This window comes from Pelobates fuscus, chromosome 1 (genome assembly GCF_036172605.1).
Source record: "Pelobates fuscus isolate aPelFus1 chromosome 1, aPelFus1.pri, whole genome shotgun sequence".
NCBI classification, from domain to species: domain Eukaryota; kingdom Metazoa; phylum Chordata; class Amphibia; order Anura; family Pelobatidae; genus Pelobates; species Pelobates fuscus.
In genome coordinates, this window is record NC_086317.1 from 187,810,829 (window position 1) to 187,830,569 (window position 19,741).

Below are 19,741 nucleotides of genomic sequence, written 5' to 3' on the forward strand. Positions count from 1 at the left end.
TTTATAGTAGGGAAGTTTTTTCCTTCTTTGTCGTTAGTCTCTACCAGTTTGAACATATACACTTAGTTACTTTTATCTTTCCTTAATACAGTTAATCATGAGGGCCCCAAAGCTGTAGAATAATACTCTTGTCTTTCTCTCTCCACTTATCTAATTGCAACCTTCTTGTTTCCCTTATTTTATTCTATCCACCAAGTGAGTAGTTACGTTATTTATTCTGCAATATTAATACACATTCATCTATTATTAAACATAAGTAAATATCAAAATTAGTTAAACATACTCCTAAATATATCCCAACGTTTGAGTTGTGAGTATTATTTTAAACTATGGTGTTTAATTAATAGATATTGCATTATCTATCCATTCTTAAAAACTTAGTCAAACTTTCCATATTTGTGCAATTTAAATTAAACTATATAAAAAAAAATCCTGTGTGAGTTTTATTTCATTATTTTTACCCATTACTGTAAAAATCTAAATTATTTTATTCCGTTATCTCCACTCCCTATGCATACCCCATCCCTCCCTTCATATGTCTTACCCCCTCTCATCCCTTATCTTATCCCACCAACTCTGTTTCAATTTTTTTTTTTTGTGTTTACATTTTTTATTTCGATATTGAAGTATTAAAATACAACAGTGCCTGTATCTCCACAGCAGCGTCAGCAGGCTCAAAGCATATGTTCACGACATTAGCACGGTGATAATCTGAGTGTACTCAGAGGAATGGCAAGTGAAATACAAGTGATAAAGCTTTTGATTTCTGTTCGATTGGTTACAATGCATTTTAGGACTCAGCTGCTAACATTGAGTATCTGTTGGCAGTAGTTAACCAAACATGTACTAAGTGGGTGTATAGTTGATTGACGGTTTACTTCTGCACCTTCAGGTGGTGTGGTGTGAAGTGTATAGGGTGGAGGCTATAAGAAATGTAGGTCAAGTATGCCAGCGTGTTAATGTGTTGGTGTGCTACCTTACAGGGAGGTAACTGGAGTATTCGAGAGTGTATGAGCGTGTATCTGCCTGACATGGTGTTAAGGTTAGTAGTGCAGCTTCGGTCGTTCTGGTGGTGGCGTGGACAGTGCCGTGTTGGGGATGAGAAGACTGCAAAGCAGGCTAGAGGGTTTGGATATGTATGTGGGGTAGTAACTAGGATTGAGGGGGTGGCGGGGTCATGGGGGCAAGGTATGGCCTCTCTGTTTAATCCTTTTTGTCTCTCCTGTGTATTCTGTGTGTTTTTGCCGTTATTAGTGTGTCTTGGGAATTAGGGTGAGTGTTTGTGGAAAGCGTGAAGGGGGGTGGGGAGGGGAAGACCAGCAGGAAGGGTGTGTTTGGTCGGGGGGTTCTTCTTCTTTAGTTCCCTTTTTGTGCGTCCTGTGTGTGTTTCCTTAGGCCCCATTGTCTGGCGATCAGAGCCGTGCTAGTTCTCGGCCATGAATGTGTCCCAGGGTTCCCAAACGTCTCGGAAGAGAGCTTGTGTGTGATGGAGGCATGGATTTCTTCAATGTTCCTGAGTGTGTCTACCCTGGTGATCCACTCCCTGAACCATGGGGTGATCGGGTTTTTCCATTTTTTTTCCCATTGGGTTGTTTCTTATGAAGTTTGCATCATTGTAGGGTTGTCGTGTTTAGTCAAGCTGGTCAGGGACCGGATGCGGCTTCCCTCTAACATGGTGCTTAACTGGAGGTAAGTTTCATCAGTTGTGTTTTGGATGTGTTGAAATGTCTTGGCTTGCAGGCCTGGTAGGAACAGGGGGTTGTGGTTAATAGGGTATAGGGGGGATGGGTGGGGGGATATGCCCATTGCTTCCCGCATGCGTGTCCCTATCTGGAGTGTAGGCATGATCGTGGGGTGTGTGTGGTGTATCTGGGGAGAATCAATGCCATGGTATCGTGGTATCGTGGTATCGTGGTATCATGGTATCGTGTGTAAGGGGACAGTAAAAACTGAGCTTTCTAGTGGGATCCATTGGTGACTTGGGGGGTGGTTTGACCATTCGTAGATCCTTGTTAGGATGACCGCTTTTGTGTGCGGTAGCCCCAGACCGCCCCTGGTCTAGTGAGGGTGTTGTATGTGATTTGTGGCTGTTTGTGGGCCCATATGAAGGATGTGAACAATTGTCTGAGTTTAGTGAAGAATGTCTTGGGTATAGCAATGGGAAGGGTCTGCAGTAGGTACAAGATCTTGGGGAGGGTGTTCATTTTGAGGATGTTGACTATACAAAGCCACTAGTACTGTGGCCTGTGCCATGAGTTGAGGTCTTTAGATATCGAGTGGAAGAGTGGTTCAAAATTAATTTCGAATGTAGTGGAGAGGTCGACCGGAAAGGCAGACCCCTAGGTATGTTATTGCCTTATCTGCCCAAGTGAACGGGAACTGCGCTGTGAGAGAGGAGCGGGTTTGGGGGGGTCAGTTTGATTGGAAGAATTTCGCTTTTGGGAGTGAGTTGTATAGGGAAATTTTCTCAAATAGTGGTGGTAGTGAGGTGTCAGGGGATTGGATGGTGAATAGGAGGTCATCAGCAAAGGCTGAGACCTTGTATTCTGCCTGCTGTTCCCGTATGCCTTGTATGTCTGTGTTATTCCTAATACCATTCATGAATAAGGATGAATAGGAGCATCCAGTATAAGGATGAATAGCATCCGTTTATTCGCAGTTTTGCGGTTGGGGCGGAGTATATGGACTGCATCCATCGTATCCAATTGGGGGCCGAAACCTAGTTTGCGGAGCGTGGCAATCAACAAGGTCCAGTCCACCCTGTCAAATGCCTTCTCCGCGTCAATTGAAAGCAGGAGGCTGTCTATGGGGAGGTGCTATATATAAAAGGTTTAGTATCTTAGTTGTATTATGTTTCGCTTCCCTGTTTGGGACGAAACCCGCTTGGTCTTAAAGGCCTGTACAAACATCTTATAATATTTGGCCGTAAAGCCATCTGGCCCCGGGCTTTTCCCTAAGGGGAGATGTTGTATGACTGCGCGGACCTCATCCCGCGTGATAGGGGCTTCAAGGGATGGGAGGCTATGTGTCGGAATTTGTTTCTCTATCCGGGAGGAGAGGAAGTGTTCAATTTCAGTGTTTGAGGGCGGTGTATCCCGAAGGTTATAGAGTGTATATAGTGTAAAATTTGTGAAAGGCCTGTAGAATGTCTGGGAGATTGTAGGCCATGGCGCCTGTATGGGTCTTGATTTTGGCTATAAATGAGGATTGTCTGTGTTGTCGGAGAGAATTTGCAAGCAGGCGACCGCACTTGCTTCCACGTGCATAATAATTATGTTTTGTAAGAAGGAGAGCGCGTTTAACCTTGGCGTTCAGGAGGTCTTGTAAGGCCGTCCTCTTAGCTAGCAGGGCAGTGTATATGTTCAGTTGGGAGTTCTGTTTATGTCATTGTTCCAGGAGTCATATTTCGTTTGTGAGGGTTTGGACCTTAGCCTTTCTTAGTTTCTTATGTCGGGACGCTATTCCTAGTAGTTCCCCCCTGATGATGCATTTGTGTGCTTCCCAAGTGATTGGCGAGGGTGTATCGGGTGATGTATTCGTGATAAAGTATTGTTGTAGTGAATTCGTAATGTGGGAGCTCACTGTGGGGTCGTTTAGGAGGAGGCCACTTAGTTTCCATTGAAATGATTTCTGTGGTAGCGTAGGGATATGTATGGCAAGAGACAGGGGTGCATGGTCTGACCAGTTGATCGGGCCGTATCTACTGGATTGTACCAAGTGGAGGAATCTGTGTGGTGTGAAGAACATATCCAGTCTAGAGTAGGTATGTGTTGTGTTTGAGTAGAAGGAAAAGTCTTTGGTTGCCGGGTGTAAAGTGCGCCAGCAGTCGAAGAGTTGTGCTTGGTCTAGCAACGCTGTCATTGAGGATCCGACATTGACGAGTGTTGACCAGTGTTACTGTGGTTAGGCCAAATTGGCCTTTAACCATCAGGAGCCTCCCTGTATCGTCTGTTTTGTGTGCTAAATAGGGCACGTGGGCTGATAGCAGTATCGCCACCCCGCGTGCTTTCGTGTGTGCGTAGTCACTGAAGTAGCCTATTGGGAACTATCGGTTTCGCAACGTCCCCAGACGTTGTCACTTTTGAAGTGGGTTTCTTGAAGGAAGGCTATATCAGCTTTGAGGCGGTGGAGGTCTAGGAGAGCCATTTTTCGTTTCTCGGGGGAGTTTAGGCCCCTTACGTTAAGGGTAACTATGCGTATGTTCATCATCTTGGGGTCAAGAGGTAGTGTGGGATTAGTGTTGGCCATCCTTGTTGTGGGTACGTTGGGGGGAGGGCACTTGGGGATGGTTGAGGGGATTGAACTTTAACTATATACAAGAAGCGTGTGACGTCTACATTTGCTGTAGTCAGCAGTAGGGGGGTAGACTTGGTAGGGGTCCCTTGGTTTGCGGGGTTGGGCTTCCTAGGGCTTCCTAGGTAGCGGTTGTGCACCTGGGAAAGGTCTTTCAGACCTAAATAGTAGCTAGGTACAGTGTATTAATATTATAGGGCGGCTGGGTGTGTCCACGGCCTTCCTATCCGTGTGCAGGTTAGGTTATTGCATAGCCCACTTGGGAGTTCCTTTTATGTTGCGTTCACGTGGAGTGGTTAGAGCAATTTTGTGGTTTGAGACTAAAGGGGGACAGGGGGCTGAAGCTGCCCGTGCTGTGTTGTGGTGGTGGTGGAGGGGGGAGGATTTGTTGTAGGGTGTAGCTGCATTGTTTCCTGTATATGCAGTGTATGTGGAAATTATCCAGGTTACCTGGGTTCTTGTGGCACCTGGATGTCAGGTGGTCTTTTGTGTTGCGATATCCCCAAATCGGTGTGACAAATCTTGATGGTCAAGTAGTGGATCAAGTAGTGGATCGCATCTGTTTGATGTGGTAGGAGGGGTGTCCATGTCTTGTGAATTCTGTGCGCTAGTTGAATTATAAACAGCGCGATCGTGTATATCGGACTGCATGAGATTCCACATATATAACACTATGATAACACTATGATAATATGATAGTGGTAATAGGAAAATAGTAGTAGGCTACTACAATAGTAGTAGTAGTAACAATAATATTAACAATTATAGTATTGAAAAACAAAAACAAAAGTAACAATAGTGAGAAGCCTAGTACACCTCTGATCTGCAACAGCAATTTCTATATTGAGCTCTGTTTCAAATTTTATCAAGTTTATAAGAGTGCCAACTGTAATCATATCATATTTGTGAAACCATTATCAATAGTGATTCTGTAAAGAGCATTTATCATAGGAAGGGGTATGTATACTAAATTAACTATACTTTATAGTAGGGAGGAGAGAAAAACATAAGCAAAGCAATACATTAGTTTAACTATTGAGACTTTACATTTTATCATTATCCTCATTTAGGAAAAAAAATTTGACCTGCCAATGTTGTGGAATTATTAGGCCCCTAAATTTTTGTCTTAGGCCTTAGTCTTATAAGAATGCTTTGTTAGTAGAAATTGTGCGTCAGCAGAAATGTTAGGTTCCTGTTGAGTGAAACATTGTAGCAGCTAGCCTACATGTTAGTCTTAATAAAATGTGAAGTTACTAAAAGCCTTGAGAACTAACATTGAGACGAACAGTGCCAACTACTCAAAATGGCTGCCGAAGCACCCCTCCCATCGAGTGAGCACCGCATGGTAGCAAGATGGCGCCTGCATCTTGTGCCCCCTCCCCTGTCAAGGATGTCAACACCTCTTGATGGGAGGGCATTTAACTAACCACTTAACACCTAAACCAATTAATAATGTTTACTTGTTATCTTGATGCCTTTATAAGGGTCTGCGCACCCATTTTCTGTGCTCTTGCCATTAAATTTCCTGAAGTTCTTTCACTAACCTGAACCTCGTGTCTCAGTGTGAATTTACTTCTGCGTGCACGCAACTTTATTATCTTTAATTTGGACAGGAACAGATAGTCATTCAAACTTATTGGTTTGCATAAAAGAATCCACTACACCAAGAAGTGGCTTTTTGAACAGAGTCAAACACAATAGAAGAGTTCTCATAGTGAACAACCAATTTTGCTGGGAAACCCCAACTATATTTTATGTTGTTGTTTCTTAAAATGGTAGTCTCATAGTCTCATAGAAAGATCTTCTGAATATTCTAGTGGATCTGGACAGGTCTGGGAAACATCTTAAGTGTTGGAATTTCTTTGGAAATGCTGATACATCTCTGAAAGCTTGTGAGAGTAGATCTCTGTGTTTGTAAGTATAGAATCTTATACTTATATCCCTTGGAGCAGACTCTGGAACGCCTTTTGGCTTATGTGTATTCTCTCGAATAATATTTCTTTATATTGATCTCCAATTTTTAAAGCAGATATAAATTCTGTGAAGTATTCTTCAAGGTCCTGAGATTGTATATCCTCTGTGGGACCTCGTATTCGCAGGTATATTCTTCTATGTCTGTCTTCCAGGTTCTGAACATTAAGCTCCAGTGATTTGATTTTATCTTGTAAGTTAGCCATTGTTTCTTCAGCAGTATTCAGTTTAGTCTTACATTCTGATAGTTGGATTTCATTTTTTTCAATTTTTTCTTCCAATCTTTTAACTTCTGACGTTATTTCTTTTGTATTCTTGACCATATCATTTTGTAACTGAGAAAATTGTTTGTCCAAGTATATTTTTAGGGAGTCAAGGGTGGATACCTGTGCTTTTAATTCACCAGAGGAATCTAAATGAGATTTATCTGAGTCTGTGTCACCCATTGCCATAGATTCATCAATTAGGCTATGTAAGGCGTCGCTTGAAGTGGTTCTGGTAATAATTGGAAGCCAGCTTTTTATCTGTATCTTTCCTTTTTTCCAAAGGTTTCTCTTCCTTTTTCTTTTGATATTTATTCTCACCTTTATTATCTCCAGTTTTTTTTAGTTGCCATTGATGCTATATTAGTGTTTAGAAAAAGTAATTTTATATCCCTAATAGACAGCCCTAGGTAATTTTTTCCACAATCTGGTAATGGAAAAAGGACCCAGAATGGACCACCTTCCTTAAACTCCAGCGATAAAAATTGGAATTAGGTTAGTTAGGCTAATTAATGATAGACAATATGACTATAGTCATTAATATTATAGGATCTTGAGAATAATTTTCGTTTCTTTGAGAATATGCTGTTTATCACAGGATTTTCTTTCTTTTCTTTCTCTTTTTTTATTTTTAGAAAATCAAGAAGTCAGAGTGTGTGGCTACAAAATTCGAAGTCAAGCAACTTAAAATAAATAGTTAACTTAAAGCAGCCCTTTTCTTTAAGATAAACTCAATTTTACAAGCTCTGGAATGCCATTAATCATTACCAAGTGTAATGAACAAAGGTACTCCCTAAATAGAAAACCTAATAAGGAGTACAGAAAAAATCGGGTTATATCGGGCGAGGGGAGCTCTCTCTCATTTTCTGTTTTTTTGTACATTACCAAGTGTAACACACGCCAAGTGTAACAGAAGTCATCAAGTTGATTTGATTACATCCAGAGTTTCTTTCTTTTTTTTTTTTACTTTGCAGCTAACAATCAGCAGTGAAATTGAATCAGTGTGTCAAATACTTAGCAAAAAAAACTAAGATTACACTACTATTAGTTTTATAACAGCTATAGAGCAGATATACCATTTATCTACCGTAAAGAGAGAGAAAGAAAAATTCCTTATAACCTCACAATCTGTTACCTCTCCTTGAAATTGATCCCTTTGTTGAGGAACTCAGCCCTTGTGTGTTGCTTTCAGTTTTATAATTCCACCACTATGGACAGGAAATTGAAGCAGGGACCTCCAGTTGTAATCTCAGCCCCTGTGGAGTTGAAGGCAGATCTCTCTGTGAGAACTCACTGCCAGATGTAGAAAAGGGTATCCTCGTGATAAGAAGAAAGAAGGAGAAAATCACTGCTCTCAGGGTGTTCAGCTCCATGAGGTGGACACAGTTTGAGAGACAGGTGCTGTCTTAGTGCATTCGCGCTTTCCCGTTGCCCTTAGCTCCTCCTTAGCGTCTTACATCACATCCTCCTCCCCCCCATCATATGTTTTAAAGCAGAAAAACAAAAATATTGTGTATTCAGGCGCTTAAAGTTGATGTAGTGGGAAAAATTGTGCTGCTTCCACCAATGTGCAATCCTCTCACAACTTAGCACAAGCATAACATGGCAAGCCATGTGGTCAAACAGGATTTTAGTCTGTTTTCGGTTGATTAGATAAGAGTACTTGTAGGTTGAACTGATTATGGGAGGAGCTATGTATATAAGGGCCTTGTCTTATTACCCCTCGACCGGAACCCCTAACTGACGTATCTCAACGAAGCCCCATACTAACCTGACAACTGACCGGGACCCTCCAACCCCGACATTATCAAATGCCTCTTCGATTGATTCCTGGCCCTACACACAATATGCTGATCCAGTCTACGTCTATGTCCCTTTTACAACCACCGATCTCTTTAATACCCATAACTCCTCTTACACCGAAAAGCCTCAAGCCATGACGGATTTGTTTACCTCAATAGTCCAGACACACAATCCCACTTGGGCTGATTGCCAGCAATTATTAATGACATTGTTTAATAATGAGGAAAGGACAAGGATAAATCAAGCGGCAATTAAAGCGCTGGCAGAAAAGGCCCGTACACAAAATCAGGCCAACCCAGCAGCATGGGCCGCAGCCCATTATCCAAACAACGATCAAAATTGGAATGTCAATGGCGCAGACATGGTCCATCTAAAAGCTTACAGGGACGCTATTATTGCTGGCATGAAAGCTGGAGGAAAGAAGGCGAATAACATGTCTAAGACGGCTGAGGTATTAGAGAAATGTGTCTTTTATGACCGATTATTGGAGGCATACCATTTGTATACCCCCTTTAATCCGGAGGCTCCTGAGAATTCCTGAATGGTTAACTTTGCCTTTGTCAGCCAAGCCTACGGAGATATAAAGCGCAAGCTACAAAAGTTAGAAGGGTTTGTAGGGATGTCCATAACCCAACTGATGGAGGTAGCAAACAAGGTATATATGAATAGGGAAACTGAGACAAAGAAGGAGGAAGAGCGCAAGATGCATAGAAAGGCAGATATGCTAGCGGTAGCGATCGCAGGCGTAGATAGAAGGGAAAAAGAAGTGTATAGGGGAACGGATAAAGGCGAGAGTAAATGGAATAGGGAACCCCTGAATCAATGCGCATACTGTAGGGAAGAAGGGCATTGGAGAAGTGAGTGTCCACAAAGGGAACAGTATGAGAGAGACAGGCCTAGGGCAGGATATGGTAATTATAGAGGCAGAGCGAGAGGTAGAGGAGGTCCTGGAGGGAATAGTGGTAACAATATCCAGCAGCGCAGAGACCCCGCGATAGAGAAGATAGGGACTTTGTAGGTTTGGCTGACACAGTCTTGGAGGACTATTGATACCGACCGGGCTCCATCCCCCTTGGCCGAGCGGAGCTTATGGTCGATGTAGCAATAGGGGGAAAAAGGAGTGCGTTCATGATCGATACTGGTGCTGAACATTCGGTGGTGACTGACCTAGTTGCTCCTCCATCTGGAAGAACTATCACCGTAATAGGAGCAACTGGAAGGAGTGCTGCTTAAAAGTCAACTCTGTACATTGGGAGGCCACGTAGTGAAACATCAATTCCTTTATATGCCTGAATGTCCAGTCCAACTGCTAGGACGTGATTTGTTGTCTAAATTACAAGCACAGATAACGTTTCTACCTAATGGAACAACATCTTTAAAGTTCAATGGACCTTCAGGTATAATGACACTATCTGTACCAAAGGAAGAAGAGTGGCGACTTTATACAGTGTTGACTAGCCAAAACCCTAAGAGTGATGAATCCTTGTTCAATATACCAGGAGTGTGGGCAGAGAACAACCCACCAGGACTTGCTCGCAATATTCCACCAATTCGAATTGAACTGAAACTTGGGGTTTATCCAGTGAGCTTAAGACAATACCACATCCCACAAAAGGCCAAGAAGAACATACAATCATATTTGGATAAGTTCATATGGTATGATATCCTAAAATTCTGTACTTCCCCCTGGAACACCCCATTGTTGCCTGTTCAAAAGCCTGGTACAGATGAGTATCGCCCTGTGCAGGACTTGAGAGCAGTCAATGATGCGGTCGTAAGTATACACCCAGTTGTGCCCAATCCATATAACCTGCTTGCTTTAATTCCGGGCGGGGCTACCTATTTCACTGTCTTAGATCTCAAAGATGCCTTCTTTTGCCTTCGAATTGCTGTGGAAAGCCAGTGTATCCAATGGGAAAATGCTGTAACGGGCTCGAAACGCCAGATGACTTGGACAAGACTGCCCGAAGGGTTTAAAAATTCACCTACCCTATTTGGATCAAGACTTACTGGATTTCAAGTCCATCCCAGGAGAGTGTGTACTATTGCAATATGTCGATGATTTGTTGATAGCGGCAGTTACTAGAGAAATTTGTCAGCAAGCAACACATGATTTACTACACATTCTCTGGAAGGCAGGATACAAGGTGTCCAGGAAGAAAGTTCAGTTGTGACAGCCAACTGTCAAGTATCTGGGATTCCATATCTCTGAAGGTCAAAGAATAATGGGGCCAGAGAGAAAAGAAGCTGTATGCCAAATACCAATACCCAAGAATAGAAGACAAGTGCGGGGATTCTTGGGGGCAGCAGGCTTCTGTAGGATATGGATTCCCAGTTATGCGATATTGGCGAAACCTCTTTATGCAGCTACAAAAGGTACAGAGCACGATCCCTTCCTGTGGACCCCTGAACAGCAAAAAGCATTTGTAGATGTGAAGAAGGCTTTGATGAGTGCCCCAGCATTAGGTCTACCTGATCATACACGCCCATTCTACTTATATGTACACGAGCAAAGAAGAATGCTGTGGGAGTATTGACACAGTACTTGGGATCATGGCAACGACCTGTTGCATATATGTCCAAACAACTGGATGCAGTGGCCAGTGGTTTTCCACCTTGTCTAAGAGCCGTAGCTGCAGCCGCCCTGCTGGTAGCCGAAGCTCACTCTGGGTCAGGAACTCTATGTGCGAGTCCCGCACGCAGTACAAACGTTGCTATACTATAAAGGCAATCATTGGTTTAGTAACAGTCGCATGACTAAGTATCAAGCTATGTTATGTGAAAACCCAAGAGTGCATCTAGAGACTGTTAACACCTTAAATCCAGCTACCCTTTTGCCACAACCTACTGAGAGTCAACATGATTGCCTGGAGGTGATGGATGAAGTATTTTCAAGTAGACCAGATCTTCGTGACTTTCCCATCCAGAACCCTGATGTCCAGTACTATACGGACGGCAGTAGTTATGTGAAAGAAGGGATTCGCTATGCAGGATATGCAGTAACAACCATTCTATCGCGCTGGTGATAGAATGGCTCTGCCATTGTCAAAAGGAACATCGGCACAGAAGGCAGAACTAATTGAACTCACACAAGCGTTACAATTGGCTGAAGGTTTAAGAGTGAACATCTACACGGACTCCAAGTATGCGTTTTTATCTAAAAATATCTAAAAAGAAAAGAAATAACCTAAATTATTCCCAAACTAAAGCTTTGAGAGATCTTCAACAAGATCATAATATTGTTATTAAGCCAACAGACAAGGGTGAGGGCATCGTTGTGCTTAATGTTGCGGATTACATGGACAGCTCAACGATGCCTCCACCTATACCAAACTTAAAGTGGATCCTACTCCAGAAATAAGAAAGAAATATACATCATTATTAAGTAAGGGTATGGAAGATGGAATTCTCAACAAGCAGGAATATAAATATCTAAATGTCTCGGTATGCCGTATACCAGTCCTCTACATCCTCCCAAAAATCCATAAGGATACAAAGAAACCCCCTGGAAGGCCTATAGTATCCGGGATAGGCCCCCTACTAAGTAGGTTATCTGAATATGTAGATAAACAACTTCAACCTTTGGTGATATCACAACCATCCTATCTCAGGGACTCCACACAGTTAATAAAGACCTTACAGAATATCCAATGGGAAGAGGATTACTATCTGGATATACTATTATTTCTCATGAGTTGGGCTGTACGGCTGTCAAGCATTTTTTGATGCATAGTAATACGTTTGCTGAGAGACAGATTGATTTTATCATAGACAGTATCCATTTAATTCTTACCAACAACTTTTTTTGGTTCGATGGTTCCTTTTTTTTTACAGCTAGTCGGTACTGCGATGGGGACCAGATTCGCTCCCAGTTATGCTAATCTTTTTATGTCTCACTGGGAGGGTACCTTCCTCCCAGCTCGGGACATCATGGGAGCGGGTCTGGTCCTCTTTCGCAGATATATCGACGACATCTTCTTTATATGGAAGGGGTCCAGAATGTCCTTGGATCTCTTCCTGGAGGGTCTTAATGACAATCATAACAACATTGTTCTGACTAGTCAAATCAGCCAAACATCGGTCCAGTTCTTGGATTTGGATATTTATGTCTCACACAATCATATTTCCACCAGAACCTATTTCAAACCAGTGGATGTCAATGGGTACATTGACACCACGAGTTGTCATCACGATCCGTGGTTGCGCAATGTGCCCAAGAGCCAATTTAACCGGATTTTTAAAAATTGCAGTGACATTAAAGAATATGAGGAACAGGCGGGACGTTTGAAAAATTTCTTCATTGAAAAGAAATATGATCCAAGTATTCTGGACCATCAAATCCAGGAAACCAGACAATTAAATAGAGAGTCCCTATTAGAATATAAGGATAAACAAGTATCCAAACAAACAGAGGAACCTCTTTTAATTTTAGATTATAGTGGTGACGCTAAACATATAAAATCTATTGTTCAGAAGTACTGGCACATTCTTCACCAATTTCACCAATTTCACCAATTTCATCATTGGTGAAAAACCAAAAATTGTATATAGGGGTACTGAAAATTTACAAACTGGTCAAAAACCACATAAAAACACATACCGCTAATACCAATGTTTTTAACCAAAAACATGGTTTCTATCCATGTAAAATGTGCACAGCCTGTAAAAGAACAAAATTTAAGAAAGATACACAAACTAAATTAATCTCCAATATATCTAAAAAGGAGTATAAGATTAATTCTATCCTTACTTGCCATTCTAGTAATCTGGTGCCCTTGTGGTCTCCAGTATGTGGGAATGACTACGAGGACTTTAAAAACCCGCATGCTTGAACAGTTTGCCAATATACAGATGGGGTATGCTAAACACAGTGTCTCTGCACATTTTTTACAATGCCACAATAGTGACCCTTCATATGTCAATTTCACTGCCATTGCCCAAAAGAAAAAAGATTGGAGGGGTGAAGATAATTTTAAAGAACTTTGTAAAATTGAAAGTAGGTGGATTTTTGAATTAAATACCCTATCCCCCTACGGTCTAAATTTAGATTTCGAGTTGGCTCATTTTTTATAACTTCATAGTTTCTTATGAAGACTCTTTTTTTTAGCTCTTTTCCACCCACCAATCTTATTCTATATGGGCCACATTTATACCACCTAGATGGGATCATTTTGTATTATATACCCACATGCTGTTTAATATATTTATATATTCTTTCTTTTTTTTGTACATATTACTATATTGCTGCTGCTGCTTTAACATTGTTTTTTTTTATCCTATTTTATTTTATTCTATTTTTATTTCATTGTATTTTAGTAATCACTGTTTATATGTATACATTCTTTAAGACATGACTGATGTCCATCCTCAATATGAAACCCCTCTGCCCTAGTTGGACAAATGTACTAATTCATTCCATACTGATATTGTACATTATGTATTTATAATGCCCTTTCTTTTATGCATATCATTGCATCATTACCGCTATTTCGTATATATAATTATGTCACTTTCAATACTGTCCTTTTTATGTGAGCATGCTAAGAACTATACCAGATGCCCATTTACAAGATGGAACTTCCAGCCTCGAATGGGCTAAACACAATCAAGCTGAAAAATGAGCGCCGAAATACCGGAAGTGATGTCAGACGCCGGCCACCCGAACTTCCGCCCATGTGACCGGCAATCAGAATAGCGGAGAATTTAAAACGGAACCGCAACTGGATGATTTTATGCACTGATGAAAACTCGGACTGAGTTGAAACGCGTCTGCATGACTGTGATTCTGTGAGTCACCATATGGGACCTGCACAGTTACTATTTTAATTTATATCTACAATAAATCTTTTTTATCATCACTCTGCTGCTGTTCCTTCTACCTCTGGGGGATACCATCCAGGATTCTCCAGCAAAGCCTTTTTGAGGCACCCTTGGGCACTAAATACAGAGCCTGGTACGGCTCTGAAATCCGTGAGTGTATCCAATTACCTCCATATTTCTCTCTTTGTATGTACAGTCTATACTATGTACCTTTTGTATTATTGTAGGTACTGACTACATGGGACATCCCCCACATATATCTGTACATGCATAAGTATTATTTTATATTTCTATACACAGGGAGTGTTGTGTGTATTTTGGCACTTGTTGCTTCTAATACCTTTCTTACATGCGTTTTTAACCACTCATGCCCACGGAGCTTTGTATAAAGAAAGAGGATTATTGAATTCAGAGGGTAAAGAAATCAAGTACGCAGCTGAGATAATACAACCACTGGAAGCCGTGTGGGAACCAAAAGAAGTTGGTATCATACATTGTCGAGCGCATCTGAAAGGAGATGGTGACGTAACCAAAGGAAATCGGATGGCCGATAATGCAGCTAAGCGTGCCGCTGAATCAGGAAGACAGGAGTATGTGGAACATATAGCTGCTCTTATACCGACTCCACTGTCTCAATGGACTCCAGTTTATACAGCTCAAGAAGAAGAGTGGTTAAAGACTGAAACTGGGAAATACCTGGAGAACAAATGGAAGAATAGTTATTCCAGCATCACTAGCTGTAGAAATTGTCCAGAACTATCACAACGGGACACATTCTGGAAGAGATAGTATGGAAGAATCTCTCAGGAAACATTTCTACATACCAAGATTGTCCAACTTGACTCAAGCCATTGTACGAAGATGTGTGATATGTGCCAAGAACAACGCAAGGCAAGGTCCAGTGAAACCACCGGGAGTCCAGTATATGGGAGGACTCCCTATGTCCGATCTCCAAATAGACTATACGGTAATGCCTAAATCCGGTGGACATCGCTACCTACTAGTAGTTGTGTGCACCTATTCAGGCTGGGTAGAAGCATGTCCTACTCGTACAGAGAAAGCAGGAGAAGTTGTACGATTCCTGTTGCGAGAAATAATACCCCGATATGGACTACCATGCTCTATAGGATCGGATAATGGTCCAGCCTTTGTTCACCAGTGCCTACAACAACTGACTCATATGCTTGGTATTAAGTGGAAGATGTGTCAAGAGAATCAGCTTAAGTGGAATGTTCTTTTGCCCATAGCTCTGTTGCGTATTCGTAGTACACCTACCAGAAGGATGGTCTCACACCATTTGAAATCATGTATGGGCGTCCACCTCCCGTACTTGGTAACTTAAGGGGGGATTTGTGTCAGTTGGGAGAAGGAATTACCCGGCAGCAGGTTGTAGAGTTGGGTAAAACTATGGACTACCTGTGAATATTTATCCCCCTGTTCATAGTTATCATCCAGGAGATCAAGTATGGATTAAAGAGTGGAACAATGTACCGTTAGGGCCTAAGTGGAGGGGTCCTTATGTTGTGCGTTTGTCTACCCCTACAGCTATAAAGGTGGCCGAAGTGACTCTGTGGATTCATCACTCCAGGCTTAAACCAGCATCAGTAGATTCTTGGCAAGCTACACCAGACCCAGAGAATCTCTGCAAGATCCGGTTAAAGCGCACGACTCAGTCGGAGTGACGAGGAGATATCGGGATTTCATTTTGTGTTTAAAGAGATCAGCAAGTGAGTGTTTTGACGGCCATAATAAAGCCTGACCACTTACCCACGTGTCATAGCCAAGGTGTCTTGAAGGGACCTCTGTGAAGGGAAGAGAGGACCTGCAGAACTCCATTCCTTGCAGCCCTTACCCCCTGGAAGCTGAGGTGCCAACACACGGATGAACACTGAGGATGAAAACGTCGAAAGAAATGCTTTTGCTAGTGTATATTTTTGTGATTTTAATTATTCAGGAAGGTAGAGGTACCGACACACCTAGCTGTGAGGTTTGCATTAAAGACTACTATAACAGGTAATCATGTTTCCCAGACCCTAATTTGGCATTCACAATATGAGTGTAAAGGATATGTATCTAGGTGTAGAATCCAGAGTATCAACCCCGTACAATTTGGTTGACCCTCCGGAATGGAGACCCACAGGGGACCCTAATAAATAAAACAGTATTAGAAACCGTACATTCTTCGGGTGTTCTGCTATTTGATGCATGTAAGGCGATATCAAGTAGTAGAAAACCGTGGAATGTAAGCGGGGATCTTAAGAACGTATGGGTCTAATGATAAGTATATTTGTCCCAGTAGTAAAAACAAGTATGTAAATCCAAAATGCCCAGATAGGGATTATAATTATTGTCCATAGTGGTCTTGTGTGGGGTGGGCAACTTGGGGACAGACAGTAGATAGGGATATGATTGTTACTAAGTTGCCTACCAAACCATATTGTAAGTCTATGGAGTGTAACCCAGTCCATATACTTATTAATAATCCTGAACAATTTATAGATAGGTTCGGAAATTTATTTGGGTTTCAGATATATGGTTTGGATCCTGGGACAATATTATTTATAGGGATAGAGACCGATACCGTAGCATCCCAAACTCATCAGGTTTTCCATTCTTTTTATGAAGAGATGAGTGTAGAAAATAAGATCCCCCAAAATGCTAAAAAAACTGTTTATTGATCTAGCTGAGAGTATTGCTGGTAGTCTTAATGTGACCAACTGCTATGTGTGTGGAGGTACTAACATAGGAGACCAATGGCCCTGGGAAGCAAAGGAGGTAATTGTAACGGATCGCCTGGCACCCCGACCGGGTACCTCCGTTAATGGATGATCCTAGCGCTTCCTGAGGACTCCAAGCACTCTGGCAGACACCACAATCACCGAATCTGAGAAGCATATGAATGCTCTCAAGCCTCTGAATGCTGTAGACAGTTGAATAGGAACCATACGAATAGGCTTGCACTCCTAGCAGTCAAACTGGAACAGCATACAATAAATCCTCCCCCAATAATGAGACGACACTTCACTTTGAGGGTTAAACAGGAACTCTGGACTGGCTCATCCAGCCTGGTTTTTATTTCCATCTCACACGTACAGGCCACACCCAGGGGGAGGCATAAAATGACCAATAGTGTCACGGGTGCAACCCACACACTTCCCCTTAGTGTGACACATAATCCCATTATGCATACAGTTTAAAATATACTTTTTACACAACTTTCATAAATCTAAAACCATACATCACATTCACATAAAAATACATATCCACAATCAATCCATTCAGGGGAACAACATATAAAAAAATGGCATGGATCAGAACCAGGGGTTCAAAAGTTAGTAAAGTATCTTTTAAAACCCCTAGCTTTCCAGCTCAGACCGGTTTTTACAGAGCCTTCTCTGTGCTGGAGAAGTAATCCAATTATCTCCAGCACAGAGACTCCATTAACCACATGGTTACAGAAAGACATAAAACACTTTAAAATACAGAAAGTTACTTTTTATCTATAACACACAGACATTTCACATATCCCCAGAGTAGTCGGGTTGAAGCCTGGTTGCTGGAGACCGACTGTCTCCCCTTTTGATAAACCGCTCTGTTGCTGGAGACCGACTGTCTCCCCTTTGGCTAAGCAGCCCTGTCGTGGGGGGGCAGGACCGACCGTCCCTACCCCCTGTGCTGGAAGTGCAGAGACCACGGTCCCATCTGCACAGGTGTGGGGCTTACAGTCTCCCCCTGGTACATTAAACTGCTGCTGGGGAGAGGTGGTAACCAGCTCCTCTCCCATTAGAACACTCTGCCGCTGGGGAATGGAGACTGGGCTCTCTATTCCCTGTTCATTAATAATCTGCCGCTGGGGAGAGGTGGTAACAATCTCCTCTCCCATACATACTTCCAGTTTCTGCGGAGGGAGACCGACTGTCTCTCCTCCCAACACAGAGTCCTGCTGTTGGGGAAAGGAGACTGGGCTCTCCATTCCCTGCTGGATACTCTGCCGCTGGGGAATGGAGACCGGGCTCCCAATTCCCAACAAATCACACTGCCGCTGGGGAGGGAGGACGGCTCCTTCAGCTCCCTGTAACTTGGGCGCAGAGACCACGGTCCCATCTGCGCTGGTGTGGGGCTTACTGTCTCCCCTTGGTGTGCTAAGCTGCCGCTGGGGAGAGGGGATAACAGGCTCCTCTCCCTGAACCGTAGACTGCCGCTGGGGAGCAAGGACGGACCCTTCAGCTCCCTGTAGCTTGGCCGCAGAGACCACGGTCCCATCTGCGCTGGTGAGGGGCTTACTATCTCCCCTTGGTGTGCTAAGCTGCCGCTGGGGAGAGGGGATAACTGGCTCCTCTCCCTGAACCGTAGACTGCCGCTGTGGAGGAAGGACGGCACCTTCAGCTGCCTTTTTGTCTGCTCGACCCTGCAGATACGCTGCCGCTGTTTTCCTTGTGCTCTGTATGTATTTCTCCTCCGGCGGTTCTGGTCCAAAGAAAGCCAGCAGCATTTTCATCATAGCGTCAAACTCCTGTTGACTGTAACTGGGCGCCATGCTTGCCCTGCCGACGTTGCTTCTTTTGTAGATAGGGCGCTGTACGGGTACTAGTGATGTAGATTATTTTAAAAATAAACAAATATATTCAAATGTCTATCTGTTCCTGTCCAAATCTGAGATGATTAAATTGCGTATACGCAGAAGTAAATTCACACTGACACACGGAGTTCAGGTTAAAAGCACTTCGAGAAAATTTAATGACATCTGGTTAAAAGCGGGCTCACAGACCCTTATAAGAGCAAAATTACATCATCATTGAATATCAAGATAACAACAAATAAACATCATTAATTGGATTAGGTGTTAAGTGGCTATGTCAATGTCCACCCATCAATATTATCAATTGGCTCAAGTACTAAGTGGCTGACTAGGTGTCCTCCCACCGGGAGGTGGCGTCATTCTGGACACGGGTGTGGACGGATGGCTCAAGCGCCATTTTACCCAGCACGAGGCTTACTCGGTGGGAAGGGGGGCTTGGGCGTCATTTTGGGTAGTTAGTGATGTCAGACTCGGGGTCAGGTTCAGGGTCTTTTTTATGAAAGAACATTGCAGTTTTCTCATGGCCTAGCTATAGTATACTTTGTTTTATATTACAGGAACTTGATAATTCCGGTGTTAGTCGTGTCCTTCTAGAAAATGCATTCTCTATTCAATATTCTAAATGCTGTTAGGATAATCTGTCATGTAATGTAGTTAAAATGGAGTTAGTACAAAAATTCAATACAGGATCAATAAAGGTTTTTAATAATTCTACATCACTAGCGTTGCCCTCCCTTTGTAATCCAAACGAACTGTGTCTCCGAGCTGCTTTACCTCACACTAGGACGCCATCCCACCGCTGCCACCAAAGTTTGGTGGCAACGGTGGGATGGCGTCCTAGCGCAAGGAGCAGCACCCCAACAGCACTGGTATCGTATGAGAGTATTGAGGGCAACGCTAGCCACTGAGCAGTGTCCCTACCTACAGCAGCATGGAGCTGACAAGACACTGGTCAGAACCCTGTGAAGAGCACCTCAGCCTGATCCGTTGCTATGAGGGCGCTGATTACATT